Source organism: Pinus tabuliformis, chromosome 9 (assembly GCF_031772625.1).
Source record: "Pinus tabuliformis cultivar Carrire ecotype Pingquan chromosome 9, CPIR1, whole genome shotgun sequence".
In the NCBI taxonomy this organism is placed as follows: domain Eukaryota; kingdom Viridiplantae; phylum Streptophyta; class Pinopsida; order Pinales; family Pinaceae; genus Pinus; species Pinus tabuliformis.
The window spans coordinates 374,156,990-374,172,160 of NC_142307.1; positions in this window are offsets into that span (position 1 = coordinate 374,156,990).

Sequence of the window (15,171 nt, forward strand, 5' to 3'; positions counted from 1 at the left end):
CGCTGAGAGGGATCCAAGAAAAATATCAGCTGCCATAAATAATATGACGCACATGGAGTTTGGCCCTAGTTTCCAATTTTAACACGTCACTCAAGGGCCAAGTGATATGACAAAATCCAAATATGAACCTGTGGTAGAAGTTGGCAAGACCCAGAAAGTTGCAGAGCCCTGTAATAGTGGTTGGAGATGGAAAATCTTGAATGTCTTCGATCTTGGCTGGATCCACATGCATCCCCTGTTCATCAATGATGTATCCTAGCTACTGAACTTCGCTCATGCCAAAAGTGCATTTCCCAGAATTGGCACATAACTTGTGTTTCCGCAATGTTTGGAGAAGCTATCGGATGTGGTGGAGGTCCTATTCCCAACTCTGGCTGAAGATTAGGATGTCATCCAAGTATGCCACTACAAATGAGTTGGTGAATGGCTACAAGATGTCATCCATTAGCCTCATGAAGGTTGGAGGAACATTCGTCAATCCGAAAGGCATAACCAACCATTTGAAAAGGCCCTCCTTCGCTTTGAAGGCAGTCTTCCACACATTGGAGGGTTTGATTGGTACTTGGTGATATCCTGACTTCAAAATGATCTTGTTGAAATATTTTGCCCCCTTCAGTTGGTCTAGGAGGTCATCAATCAATGGGATCATGTACCTATTATGGATAGTGATCTTGTTCAGCCCCTGATAGTCAATACAAAGTCTCCAAGTTCCATGCTTCTTCTGTACCAACACAATCGGGCTCCCATAGGGCGATGAACTCAAATGAATGTGACCTTTCTATAGTAGCTCCTTAATTTGCTTCTTGACTTCATCATTCTCCAGAATGGAGCATTGATATATTGGTCCATTGGGTAGTGACAGACCTGGGGTCAGATCGTTGGAGTGTTTGACCTGACAGTGGAGAGGAACCCCTGTGGGGGAGGTGAAGATGTCCTCGTACTTCTCTAAGACATTGTCCATCTATAGATCTCGTGCAGAGGGGCCCTGTATGGAGGTCATAGCCACCATCTTCTTCTTTCCTTGAGGGCGTATCATCAGGAAAAAAATTTCTAGGTTTTGGAAATGAGCTTACTGCATTGTTTTGTGGTAACCAAAGAGATGGCAGTAGGTGGTGCTACCTCTAGTATCATGTACAACATATTTTCCAAAGTAACAATAAAAACACGGGGCCTTGATTCATACACAACATGTCGCTTCCACAAGTATGGTTGTCCTAATAATACATCACAAACTTCAAGGAGAGCAATGTCACACAATACCTCATCGATGAAGCGCTTGATGTTGTATGGAAGGTGACACTACTGGCTCACGTGAAGATCTCGTCCTTGGTGAAGCCACCCAATGGTGTACGATTGTGGATTTGCTATGTTTGGTAAGCCCAAACGCTTCACAACCTCTACCAAAATAAGGTTCTTTTGGCTCCCACTGTCGACAATGAATTGTAGCGGGGAGCCCTTTACCAACATCTCGGAGTGGAAGAGATGCTCCTCTTCCTTTGGATATTTGAGTTCCTCCTTTTGGATCTTCGTGGTGTCAACGATGGCATTGGGCTCCGCATCAATAATCTTATTCCCTTTGTCGTCCCCTTGTCGGGTTCTGACTCAGAGTTAGAACATGCATCTGATTCTGAAACCTTTAGCTCCACCACCAGTGACTACTTGGCCCAACGCTCACTTGTGTTGTGAGTGGAGCTCTTATGGAACTCACACCACTTTTTTGTGTCCTTTTTCAGCTTCAGAGCATTGTTCTTTGCTTGCAACTTTGGTGGGCTATCTTGGGTTTCCCTGCCTTGGCTTTGTCCTTTGTTCTGTGATTTGGGGGCACCTTTTACTTGCTTCAGATTCGTAGATCCAAAGTTTCGCTTCTTCTGTTTAAACTTGTTCTCGACCTTGATGGCATATCGGTATGTCATGTCAAGTGAGGAGATGTTCAAGTATTCTATTTCTTCCTGGATGTACTTATGCAGGAAACCGCGGTATTTGAGTATCAAACGCTTCTTCGAATCCTTGATACCCAACTTTGTGCAAAGGTTACGGAAAATATTTGTAAACTCCATCACATCTTGGTCCCTTCCTTGCCGCAACATGGCCCATTTTATGTATTGATCCTCATAGCTTCTGACAAGGTAGTACTACTCCTTAATGGCATCTCGGAATGAATTCCAAGTGGGCACGACTGAAAATAGTGAGCTTGTACTTTCATCCTTCTGCTCGCAGTAGGTTTCCCACCAGTGCTTGACATGGGGGGTTTCTTTGAGAAGAGCGAAAATAATCTTTTCCCGACTGCAAAAATCATGAACAGAAAAATAACCCTCTACCAGATTTAACCATTTATCGACAGCATCTGCATTTATTTGACGCTCAAATATGGTGATTTCAAAATTAAATTGTACCTTAAACAATGTGGCGTTTCCAGAGTAGCTATTGGAAGCTGATGCGTCGCCACTGGGTAGCCTCTAAAGGATCTGGGAAAAGCTGCCCATCATCGCATTCCCTTGTCACTCGAGGGCCTCTTTGATAGGGAAAATTTTAAGGATTGAAATTTATCTTAAAGTTTAGAAACCTTGGCGAATCCCACTAGTCCATAATATGAAATCTATAAAATGTTTGGAGATATTTTTGTAAAAACACTCAAATTTAAAATATTTTTATATAGTCTATATATATATTTATGGCGATCTTTAGGGTAAAATAATTTCATTATATAAAATTTGGGCGAATCATTTTTACAAAAAAATGGAAATTAGCTAACCTTTTTTTTTGGAAAAAGTATAGAAAATTAGCCCAAGGGAGAATATTAGCCCCTAAAATTTTCCCTGCTCTTTGAGCAATATTTTGATAGGATCTCTTGCACCCTAAACTTTATTTTCATCCACCATGGGAGGCTGTCGGGATTTGCAAGGCTGGTCTTACAAAGTTTCGATCAATTCAAGCCCTAACTCCTTATATCCTGACCTCATTCGGGACATGCAAAGAAAAACTGAGAAAAAGAAGACCGCTCTGATACCACTAATCCAGATTTAAACAGGAACGAAAAAAACTACAAAGATAACCATAAACACAGAGATGCAGTGGAAATAATACTTCATTTCATTAAGGTAAAATATTGAAATGTGCTTAGAAACAGAAAGGGAAGTAAACCAGCTAGGGTGATGGTAGCTTATCTCTGAGAAGACATATGGTGGCTAGATGCCTCTGAACTGTGTTACAATGAGGCTCGAAGGCATATTTATTGTTGATAAACAATGGAAAACGCTAAACATACAAAAACCTAACTGTAGAAGATGAAAATCCAAACTGTGGGCCCCATCTTGGTAAATTGGTACATCAACTCCCCAGGGTTGTAACTTTGGCATATGATCTCCGTTTAACACGCACAATATCTCGTTAGAAAGATCTATCCAAGAACTACAACTTTGTGAAGAGGAAAATTAGACCATGGACCCATGTTGCTCCAAGTTTTCCCAGAAAACATAGTTTAGGGCCTCAAAACGGCTCCAGAAGTTTAGGACCTGAAAAACTGCTAAAAATAGTAAACTATGCTACAACGAAGGAAACTAAAATGCTGAAGGAATAGTGGGGGTTTAAGTGGACTTGGCGGGTGGCCACCAATATCCACCTGGATCAGTTTTAAGGTTCTTATATGCCTCGGGAATGCCAGAGCACCAAGATCAAATGTGGAAATGAGCTCTTGCAGCGTACATTAAATAGATTTATTCGATTTACGGTCTATAGTTCGAAGGAAAAAAATCTAGGAAAAAGAGATAGATGAAATTTTTTTCTAAAAATAACTCAAGTGTAACTATAACTGTTAAAAATAGATCCCTATTTTTTAGTGATGTCTTTTCTCTTCTTTATTTTTTTCTTTTTCAGAAGATATTTCCATGCATCCGTGGAGAAATTGCACAGTTCTGTGGATAACTAGGCAACTCACTGACACATGCATTAGAAAATAGCTCAGGGAATGCTTCTATGCAATTCTTGGGCTAAGTGGCTCTCGCTTCCTCTCATGCTCTCCAGGATTTCCGAGTTGAAGAGAGGCTTCCAATTGGGTCTGGGAAATTTTGGAGCAGAAGCTCACTACTGGGTTAAACTACACATTTCCTGAGAGCAAGTCTGGTTGCTTTGTAGGATTGCGCAAATCATCAAGGTAGTGTTAGAACTAGATTATAGCTAATTCAAGGGGTTAGCTTGTGGTTAGACAATAAATCAAGTAAGCAAACACAAGCTATAAAGAAAAATATAAAACTCAAATGAAATAACAAGTACCTAGGCAGTGTAAGATACGATGCTAGGAATTTAGTAGGGAGGCTCCAAAACGAAGTGTAGGAAAAAAAATTGGAGGGTGGTTGTAGCTGCTACAACATGTGGCTACAACAAGTTCTTAAGAGTAGGGTGAGAAGCTACAATAGATGGGAATTCCTCATATTTTTTAACCAATCATCGCGTAAGGGTTTCCTAAGACAAGGCTACCTTTGGGGAGTGATATGCATGCAAAACATCTTTTTAATCAGAAACCCAAGAAGGGGAAGGCTTGGTGGTTTGTCAATATTATAGATTAAAATAGGGGAATAATCATCTAGTTTCTTACCTTCAAAAACTAGGCATTTCATGATAAAGGGAATAATCACCTAGAGCTCCAGGGAAATCTTGAAGTGCCATACCAAATTTTTGGAGTAAACCCCAAGGAGTAGTGAATGCCCAGCGAGAAGTTTGATAATTACTAGAGAATAATTAGGCCCCTTTACATCTAGAGGCTTGATGCTTCTATCATTATCATGCTTGACCATGTACTTATTGACCTATCCCTCAAAGAATGATTGAATCTTGTTGAATTGAGTTGAAATTTTATGTCTCAACATGTCCTCATTTCCATTTTCAAGGGTTATGGAACCATAAACCTTGTTTAGATCGATTAACTAAACCATCCCAAATTTCTTCCCTTCATAGAGGGCATTTGTCTTGAAACCCTCAGCCTTGAGGCATCAAAGATGGGCATCAATCCATTGGTGCATGCATTACCCCCTTGCTCACTTCTTAATTTGTATCTCAAGCTTTTCATATTGGGGAGGTACATGTTCTAGTGATTAGAGGAGGGATTCTCACCATCACCTTGATGCCTATGGCTATTCTGATGACAATGGTAGGCCATGCATTGAAGGCTCGATGTTTTTTCATGATTTAGAAATGACATGAACTCCTTGCACACCTCGATCTCATACCTGCCAATGGTTGCCACTTAGTTCTTCATGCACTTTCTGTGTCAAACCAATTTTATCGATATTCTATTTCTTAATAATTATAGCCAAATAAATCTTATCAATGTAAATTTATAATAATAGAATTTAACAAACTATATGTTATGAAAATGTGTTGTGTTACTATAAAATAATGATGTTTGTCCAATATCAAACATGAACCATAATAATGCAAAAATAAAAATAACTACCATTAAAGGATAAAATAAATTGATTGCTCATACAATACATATACAATTCCCTAAAAGAGATTAAATAGTAAACAATAATATAAATAAATAAAATTCAAATGTACTCATAACTTGAAAGAATTTCTATCTCCCTCCCATTCTCTCTCTCACACATGCACATGTACATAATTTTAAATGTTAAAGTACAATATGTAAATGTTCTCATCCAACTGGAAAATCCAAATTATAACATCACTCATTTATATCCAACTAATTCGCTAGTGCATGAGAAAATATATTCCATGATACATACATTCAATTAAATATAAATGGATGCTTTGAATAAATATACGTACATAAAAATTACCATCTTCATCATTGTTTCCAAATATTTTAAAGGTCATCATGAAACAAGTTTCCTTATCCTACGATTGACTACATCTATCTTGTTACTTGTAGTCTTAAGAATATTGTTTTTTTTTGGTGAAGGAAGAGACGATCCTTCTATTTCAGTAAACCAAAAGTAATGTACAACATATACAAAAAAGACTGACTTCTGCATGGACTCAGGAGAAATCAAGCGCCCTCTGCCAAAGATATGACCCTCCTTACTACAAAATAAAGCTAACCTCTCAAATAATACCTTCGGTTGACCTTTATGATTTTTTAAACCAAGGTAAAACTCCTCCAACCCTCACATCACTGTCTCGAAAGGCTTGATAGAACTAGTGGCCCCACAAAACAGCACGGCCAAATCTGACTGTCGATTCACTCTGCAAAATTGAACGGCTCAGAGAAATATCGCATTACCAAGATGTTCGCTCATTAATGCACGATGGAGGGTGGTATTCCTTACCACACCCTTGCTATGTGTTGGGAGCCTAATGGAATCGCTCCAAAAATTCCAAAACAACTTACCATTCAAAAGCCATGCGATGACCTGGAAACTACTTTTTGCCTGGTTTTCCGTTCCGTAAGAGGAGTGTCAGAGAATATCCACCACCGAAAATATCCAACCGCCCTTCCCACGAAAGCTTTCTTCGGAACATGCAACAGAGATAGTTGTTGACTATATATTGATCCCTATGATACAATTTGAAGGAAAAAGAAAAATGGTCACTTTACACCAAGGAATTATGTGACCACTCTAAGCTTGCCCTTCTTCAAGGTACCAACTGAGGTATTGTGTTTGAACTTGCTTAGAAAGCTTCATTCCACATCTTTCCCTCTAGCCCATTGTATAAAAATATCTTTGTCCTCTACCGCTTGTTCATTACAGAGATCTTTTAATCTTTTTGGAGGCGTCTCCTACCACTTCATCTCTATCCTGCATTCTGAATTCATCACTCCTTGGTTTGGCAGTATATCTGCTAGTTTGTTGGCTTTTCATCGAACATGGTTAAAGCTAATAGTTCAAAGACTCAGGAGATGTTTTTGAATTCTTTGGTACACTTGTATTAGTCTCAAGTGTTTTGGGACCTTCTCCGGAGCTATTCCACAACTGATTCTTTTAACTACGTTAACAGAGATTTCTGAGTCTGCTTCTATAATGATATTTGAGCTTTGATTTAGTATTAGAAGCTCTAGACATTGTTCCAATGCCATTAATTCAGCCATATTGTTGGTGGCTTTACCTAAATGGTAGTGGAATGTAAATATTACATTTCCTCCTTCATCCCTTAACACCACTCCATAACCTGCTATTCCAAGGTTTCATTTTGAAGCCCCATCAATATTGCATTTTAGATAACCCTTCGGTGGAGGATTCTAGAACTACTTTTCCATTTCAACCTCTTTGCTTTCTACTTTAGTCCATGGGGGATGATCTCTTGCATTCCAAGATGCCTGAGAATTCTCAACTCACTCTTTGTGGGAGGATTCTTGGGATAATTGCGCAAAGTGGTGTAGACGGTCTCCTTAATCTGTTTCAATATCAGATCCATCAGGCGCAGAGGAATAGTTTTTTCTTCCCTGAAATTTTTTTTATTCCTCTCTTTCCAAACATTCCAGATAATGAAGCTTGGTGTGAAGGTCTAGGCCAAATTAAGGAGCTCATTCTCCGAAAAGTTTTTTCTCCACTTGTTTAGGGTATTAATGATACTTCCTTTATCTTTGTCTGTCTGTTGAAAAATGGTGTCAAAAGAATCCCACAACCATGTGGTGTAGGTGCAGCTGTTGAGAATATGCTCCATTGTCTCCTCTTGAGCTTCACATAGCTGACATCTAGAAGGCCCAATAACACCTCTTTTCTGAATATTGTGCCAAGTTTAGATTTTCTTGTGAGGAACTAACCACATGAAAAGCTTGGTATTCATCCACCCTTGATGGCTCCAAAGTTGTTGCCAGGATTTCGCCGAATCACAGGGATCTAGGTTCAGGGTAATTCTTTTAGCTTACTTAATATTAAAGGTGCCTTCTTTATTGTGGCCCCATCTTAATTGATCCTACCCATCTGTTACCAAGATCTTCCTTTGTTTTAACATGCTCATGAGTTCCTCTTCTTTTATTTTTATGGGGCTGTAACCTCTTCAATCTATGTTTCTCCAGTTTCTCCACTTTCCAGAATTATGAGGAAAACTACAGAAATCTTTAAATTTGATTAATCCTTGGGAATTTGTTTCCTGCTTCAGGCTCATAAAGTCCTCTCTTAATAGCATTGGTTCTTGTTGCCATTTATCTTCCCAAAAGAGAGCTAGATCTCCTGCTTTGATTTCCCAGAAACTGTTGTATTATACTAGGATTTTGTTTTCCCGGGCTTTATTTCAGATATAAGAGCCTTTTATGTTTCCTCACATTCTTATAAGATCATTTGTTTGCCAGGAGCTTGCATATTTTTCTTTCCAGGTTTTAGCCCATTGGGCTTTTGGTTCTTTAACCCATCTCGACTAGAGTTTGACTCCCAAAACATTACCTAGAATCTCCTGATCATCTAAGCCTAGACCTCCATGACTTTTGGGTTTGCAGATTTTATCCCAAGAAACAAGGGCCCATTTCTTCCTTGTTTCCTCCTTGCCCTAGAGGAAGTCTCTCTAGATATTCCTGAATTGCTGTGAGACCCCTTTTGGAGCTGGGAGGGCTGATAAAAAGAAAACAGGGATTGATTTCAGAATGACCTTTGTCAGAATCAACCTACCCGCTAGGTTCAACGATCTGAAAGTCCATTTTTTGACTTTGTCTTGCATCTTGTTGAGCACCAGTTCCCAAATACTTTTGTGTAATGGTCTGGCTATTAGGGGGATTCCCGAATACTTTGAAAGGAGGGAATCCCTTTGAAAGCCAAGAATTCTGGAGATATTTCTCTTAATTGCAATGTTAGTATTTAAAAAAAAAAATTGGATCTGGAGAGATTAGCTTCCATATCTGTAGCCAAGGCAAAGTCATTTAGGATTTGTCTGTACGCTACAGCTTCTTTGACTGTGGGAATACTTTGTAGCATGGTGTCATCCACAAATTGTTGGTGAGTCATTGCCTGACCATTCTCCATTAATTGGAGTCCCTTAATCTTTCCCAAGGCTTTGGCTTGTTTAATGGACTTGCCTAGTCCTTCCATTATGAGGATAAAGAGAAAGGGAGAGAGTGGGTCTCCCTACTTGAGGCCTTTAGAAGGAGAGAAGATCTCTGAGGACGAGCCATTCACCAAAATAAAAGAGCTGGAAGAAGTAACCAGAGCCATAACGGATCTGACCCAGTTGTGATCAAACCCAAAAGCAGTAAGGACATTCTTGATGTATATCCAATTCACATTGTCATACGCTTTCACAATATCTAATTGCATAATCATACCAACTTGCTTCTTGCTAGTTAGCATGTGAACTACCTCGTGGGCTTGAATAATGTTATTTAGGATTTTTCTGCCTTCCACATAACCTGATTGTTCACCTGAAATTAAAGAAGGAAGTAGAGGTTTGAGTCTGCTAGCCAAAATCTTGGATACAATTTTGTAAACCACATTGCATAAAGCAATGGGTCTGAACTTATCAGCAGTCGGGGCTGAATCCTGTTTGGGGATCAGGGAGATGAAGGAGGTGTTGAAGGCTTTCAAAATAGTCCTCTTTCTTCTGGAATCCTCCACAACATTCAGAATATCCTGTTTGACAACATTCCAGCAGGCCTTAAAAAAGTCTACGTTGAAACCATCTGGCCGTAGAGCTTTGCCATTGTGCATATCTTTGATGACCTCACTGACTTCCTCTTCGGTTACTGGTTTATTCAAGTTAAAATTGTCCTCTCTAGACACCAACTTAATTGCTCTTTGTCTAGATTATTTTCCTTAGTGATACTTTTGAAATGTTGTACCAACACAGAGTCGATGTTCTTATGAGAGGTCTGAAGCTCCCAATTCTCATTCAATATCGAAGAGATTCTATTGTGCGCTCTATTGGCCATGGTGATCTGTGGAAAAATATGGTATTCCGTTCACCCTCTTTGAGCCATTGAACTCGAGACTTTTGTCTCCAAAAGATTTCCTCTTGTTTGCATAAATTCTCCCACTCTTGGTTGTGTTTATCAGCTTGCTCACTTTTGACTTATCAAAACCATGTACGATCAGTGCTTGATTTAGTTCTTGTAGTTTGATTTCCACTAATTTTTTGTCCTCAAAAATGTTACCAAAATCCTTCTTGTTCCATTCTTTGAGTCTGAGTTTCATGTGCTTAAGTATTTTATGTAGGAGGAACATTTTAGTGCCCTAGATCTGCAAATCTTCGGAGCACCATTTTTCAATGTTGCTGATGAAATTTGGGTGGGAGAGCTAGATATTTTCAAATCTGAAGGGTCTATTCCTGGGAGAATCAACCCTCTTGATTTCTAATTGAATTGGCCAGTGATCAGAGCCTCTAAAGGGGAGAACTCTAGTGTTAATTTCTTTATTTGTGAGCATCAACTCCTCTGAGATCAAAAATCTATCTAACTTGGAGGTGACCTGGGCTTTGCCTCCTCTTTTGTTGTTCCAAGTAAAGAGGCCATTGTGCGTTTCAGAGTCAACCAGTTTCATATCTTCTATGAAGGACTGAAATGCTATAGAATCTTTACTTAGCATTCTGGTACCTCCTTTTTTTCCGAAATAGATTTAATCATGTTGAAATCACCTCCCATGACGCAGGGTATTGCTTCATGTCTTCTTTTAAGATCTACCAGGGAGTCCAAAAATCTAAGTTTCTCATCTATTCTTTGAGGACCATAAACATTTGTGACCAGGTAGGTGTCCAAAATCCCCATTGGTTGAATTATTACTGATAATTAATTTCTTGATGCCTCTGCATCTATGATGCTGATTTTTTGGGGGTTCCATGGAGTGACAATGCCCCCAGCTTTGTTCTCTGCTTTAACTTCTAGAAACTCAAATCTATTAAGCCATTTTCTATGGATTTGTTTTAAATTCTGAATGCAGCATTTTGTTTCCTCAATGAAGATTATGTCTGACATTGCTAGTTTCATTCTGTTACTTAACATTCTTTGTTTTCTATTACTACCTAGACCTCTGATATTCAAGATATAAACTTCATAATTAAAGATTTGTAAAGGAGTAACTGGATAGGTCTTTCATCTTACCCGAATCTATCATTAGCTTTCCACACTCCATCAAGAGCTCATTTTGCTTTTTCTTGGCCCTCTTCTTTCCTGGATACCTAGTCGCTAATCTTGGAGTTGATTTCAATGTTTTCACACCTCTTTGCTCCTGCTTGTGAATTTTTTTCCCTTTATCCAACCCTTTTTCTTGAGTTTTCCATAAAAATAATTGTTGTATTCTTTTGCAATCCTCTTGAGGTGTTGAATCTATTCCTCCTTTGGTTCCATGCATCAAGAATCCTTCCAAATCTATGTTTTCCTTATCGAAAATTTCTTGTAGTTCATGATCTTCTAGATCTGTTTCACTTTGGGGCATTTCCTGGTCCATCTCCATTTCTGTTGCACTTATCATTATCTCTTTTTGGGAATGAACATCTTGATATTGCTTGTTGTCCATTCTTTCTCTTTTTCCTTTGGACCTTCCTCTTGAGATTGATTTTCTCTTGTGATTTCTTCATTCTCTTCCAACACTTGAAACTTATTTGACCGACCTTCTACCCCTCCTTGTGTTGTTCCTTTAGCCCCTTCTTCCCTCCTTTTCCTCTACTTACCACTATCTGAAAGCTTTCTGATTCCTTCGTTGTATTAAGTTTACCTTTGTTGTCTGCTTTACTGAGAGGGTAGTCTCTGAATAGATGTCCATGTTCGTGGCATCTACAACATCTGAATGGGATATGCTCATAATCCACTGTCTGCACCCACTCCTCATCAAAAACTTCCAAGATAACTTCATCTGAAAGCACTCCTGATAGATCCATTTCCACACATATCCTTGCAAAGGAGGTGTATTTCCCTCTTCTTGTGGCTTCAGGAGCTTTGACAAAACGTCCTAGTTTATTGCCAATGGTAGCTAGCGATTCAGTTTTCCAATAGTCAAGAGGTAGAGAATAGAGCCTTACCCAAATTGGAACCAAAGAGAAAGTCTCCCACTCTAGGACAAAGTTCATCCTCCAAGGCCTCGTATAGAGACCGACTGTTGCATAAAAGTAGGGTCCTCCTTTAAATATTCTGTCTTTATCCTCGATGTTTGAGAACACCACTGTGAAGAATCCCTTTGACCTAAGATGTAGGTCAATGCTTCCTTTGGGTTTCCAGTGATACTTGATCCACGTCTGTAAAGATTTTTCAGTGGGCCATAGTCCCATGAATTTACAGTTAATGGCGTAGGTCACCATGTGTTCCCTGTGTGCCTGTAGAGCAGGATCATTTAATATTACTCTAGGAGTGATTTATACTTTTGGTTTGTAAGGTCCCTTTTGTTTCTTGTCTTTTGAATGCTGAATTTTGTCTTCTTCCTCCTTGTCCTATGTGCTATTGTTTTCCTTTGTCTTGGTCCCATCTATCTCCTTTTCATTGTTCCTGTTCCTTTCATCCGCAAAGCCTTTATTTTTCACCATCGATGATTTACCTCTGCTAGCAACAACGTCTTTGTAGGAGGGAGTCGAGCTCGCTCCTCTGCCACCCTGCACTAGAAACAATCCTTGCAATTTTTTGTAACCCTAGTTGATCACTTCAGCTCCAGTAGTTTGACCTCTAAACCTATGATATTCATCCTTCAAATGAGTTCAGTCTTAAGAATATTGTTGTTTCAATCTTCATGGTACAATTATTCTCCCATGTTTATAGAAGGGGAGTGAATTTTTCCAACTTGAATTGTGGAACTATCGTATCAACCTAAGACATTTCCATAGAAATCAAAATGTGTGTGTGTGTGTGTGTGTCTATATATATACACACACAAAGGAAATGATATAGTTATTATTATATTTTAAATATATTATTGGAATAAAATTTAATGCCTTAACCAAGTAGATAGTTAAGGTACTACAATGCAATTATCGAAGGACCATAGAAATTATAAAAAGTGAATGAATACAATCTACTTCAAGGTGAAATAACAACCTTTTAATGGATCAAACAAGAAAACCAAGCTAAAATAATCTTCGACCAAGTCTCCATGGTATATATATAGGACACAAAGATTTGAATTATAATTAAATGATACAATGAAAAGTTTGGCTAACATAATAATGCAACATAGAGATATAGAAACTCAATATCTTTAACTTAATAACATGTTTTATATGTTTAACATGCCCCTCTCCTTAAAACAACCATTTTCCTCAACACTTGACTAACTACATGTGTCATTTGATGAATAAATCATCTTCTCATGTCACCCCTTCCAATGGTAGGTTCTTCATTTTTGTGAGGTACTCTATAAATACTCAATTTCATTGTTTTCTCAATCCTTGTTTCGAAGATTATTTATGTTTTTAGTATGATTTTCCCTTTATTCTCAATATGCAGTAAATTAGTTTGGATTGGGATATTCTCAGCTATTAATTTATTTAATCAAGAAATATGGAAGATTGGATAAACATTTTAAGATGGAGGAAACTCCAATTTGTAAGTCATACTTCCATTCCTATATAACATATAGGACATAATACCTCAATGTTAATTTATCAGCCTTAATTTATTGTTGAGAAATATCGATTTATATTATTATATCCTAATAGATACCCAACCCATCACATTAAATTCCCTTTTAATGGGATGATGATTTTATTGTTGCTTCATTCTATTTCGTGCTATAACCAAGCTATTCATAAAAAAAAATTCATAACTTCTTCTTGGTGCCCTATTAGATCCTCCATTGTTTGAGAATTTGTATTCCCTGTCAAGAATGATGTGATGAATGCAGGATAATATACATTAAATTCCATAAATTGAGAAATTATTTATGAATGTTGGAAGTATTTGTAATAACATCATTCCACCAAGGGAAATCACTTGAAACATTTTGTTTGTTTATTTGATTCCAAGAGAAAAATATATCTTTCTTAAAAAATATTTTCAATATTAGTTTTCCCATTGGATTGATGGTGATAGGATTAGCTGTGAGCCAATTGAGTAACCAAGGAAGAAACTAATTAATTCCAAAATTTTACATGTATATTTTGGAGTATTTCCATGAAATTTGTTGCGACTATATCTGCTTTAAATCCACGCTAAAAAGAGAAAAAGAGATAAAAGATGGGCATACTTCGTTAGTTGAACTACTACTACTACCATAATGCAATTCCTTCCCATATTTTTGGTTAAAGCCATAGTAAAATCAATTGAAACATTTTCCCAATCTTTACTTTCTACAACTAATGCTTGTAGGATAGCAACAGTATTGATTATCTATCCCTTATTCTATTGGAAATCTACACATTTCATCACAAGTTTTGAGCGTAAGTTTCGAGTCCTTACTAGAAAAAATCATTATTGTTTCTATGGTAATTGTTAAAGAACCATTAATGTCCTCCTATAGGAAAATTTTACAATTCCAATATCGAAATTGTTTTTAGATGTCAATTCTTACATAAATATACGCAATCTTGATACCATAAAAGATCACTATTCCACATAAATTTATTTAATGGACTTGTGTCCTCTTCTACATGTTGAATCACCTTGCATATTATATGATCTTGATTCCATTATATCCCTTCCTCTCCCATCCGATTATATTATGAAATATAAATAGAACATCATAAAGCCTCTATTTCTCCTTCTTTCATTGAAAGTGTATCTATGACCATCATGCATATATATATATATATATATATATATTTAAAGTCACAACCTAACATCTTTGTAAGCCATAATTTTTCCTCTATAAGGATAACCAACCTATATCCATCTTAACTCTAGATCTATCAAGTTCCAAGAGGGATCAAATCTCTCAAGGTTTGCAGCTCGAGAGATTTGATTCGTCTCAGTGCTTAATAGATCGACAATTAAGATAGATCTAAGCTATTTTATAGTATCTATATATTTTTACTTCTATATATTATGCATTATATATTATTATATTTTAATTTATATCTCTCATAACTATAAAGTCAAAGAAAAACTCTAATACTAAGTACCTCATCTTTTTTTTCAATCTATTGTTTTTAACTTTCTTTAATCTTTTAAAATACAGTCATTACATATAGTAGAGTAATGTAATAACATTAAAGTTATGTGGTAAAGAATTTATACTTTAATTTTTAGTCACTTTACAATATCTATAAAAATCTTTGGAAACATTAATAACCTAAAGAAAATAACAATATAAAATCTTATTTACATTAATAATTTAACAAATAATTTTCTATTATTGAATTTTAAATTTAAAT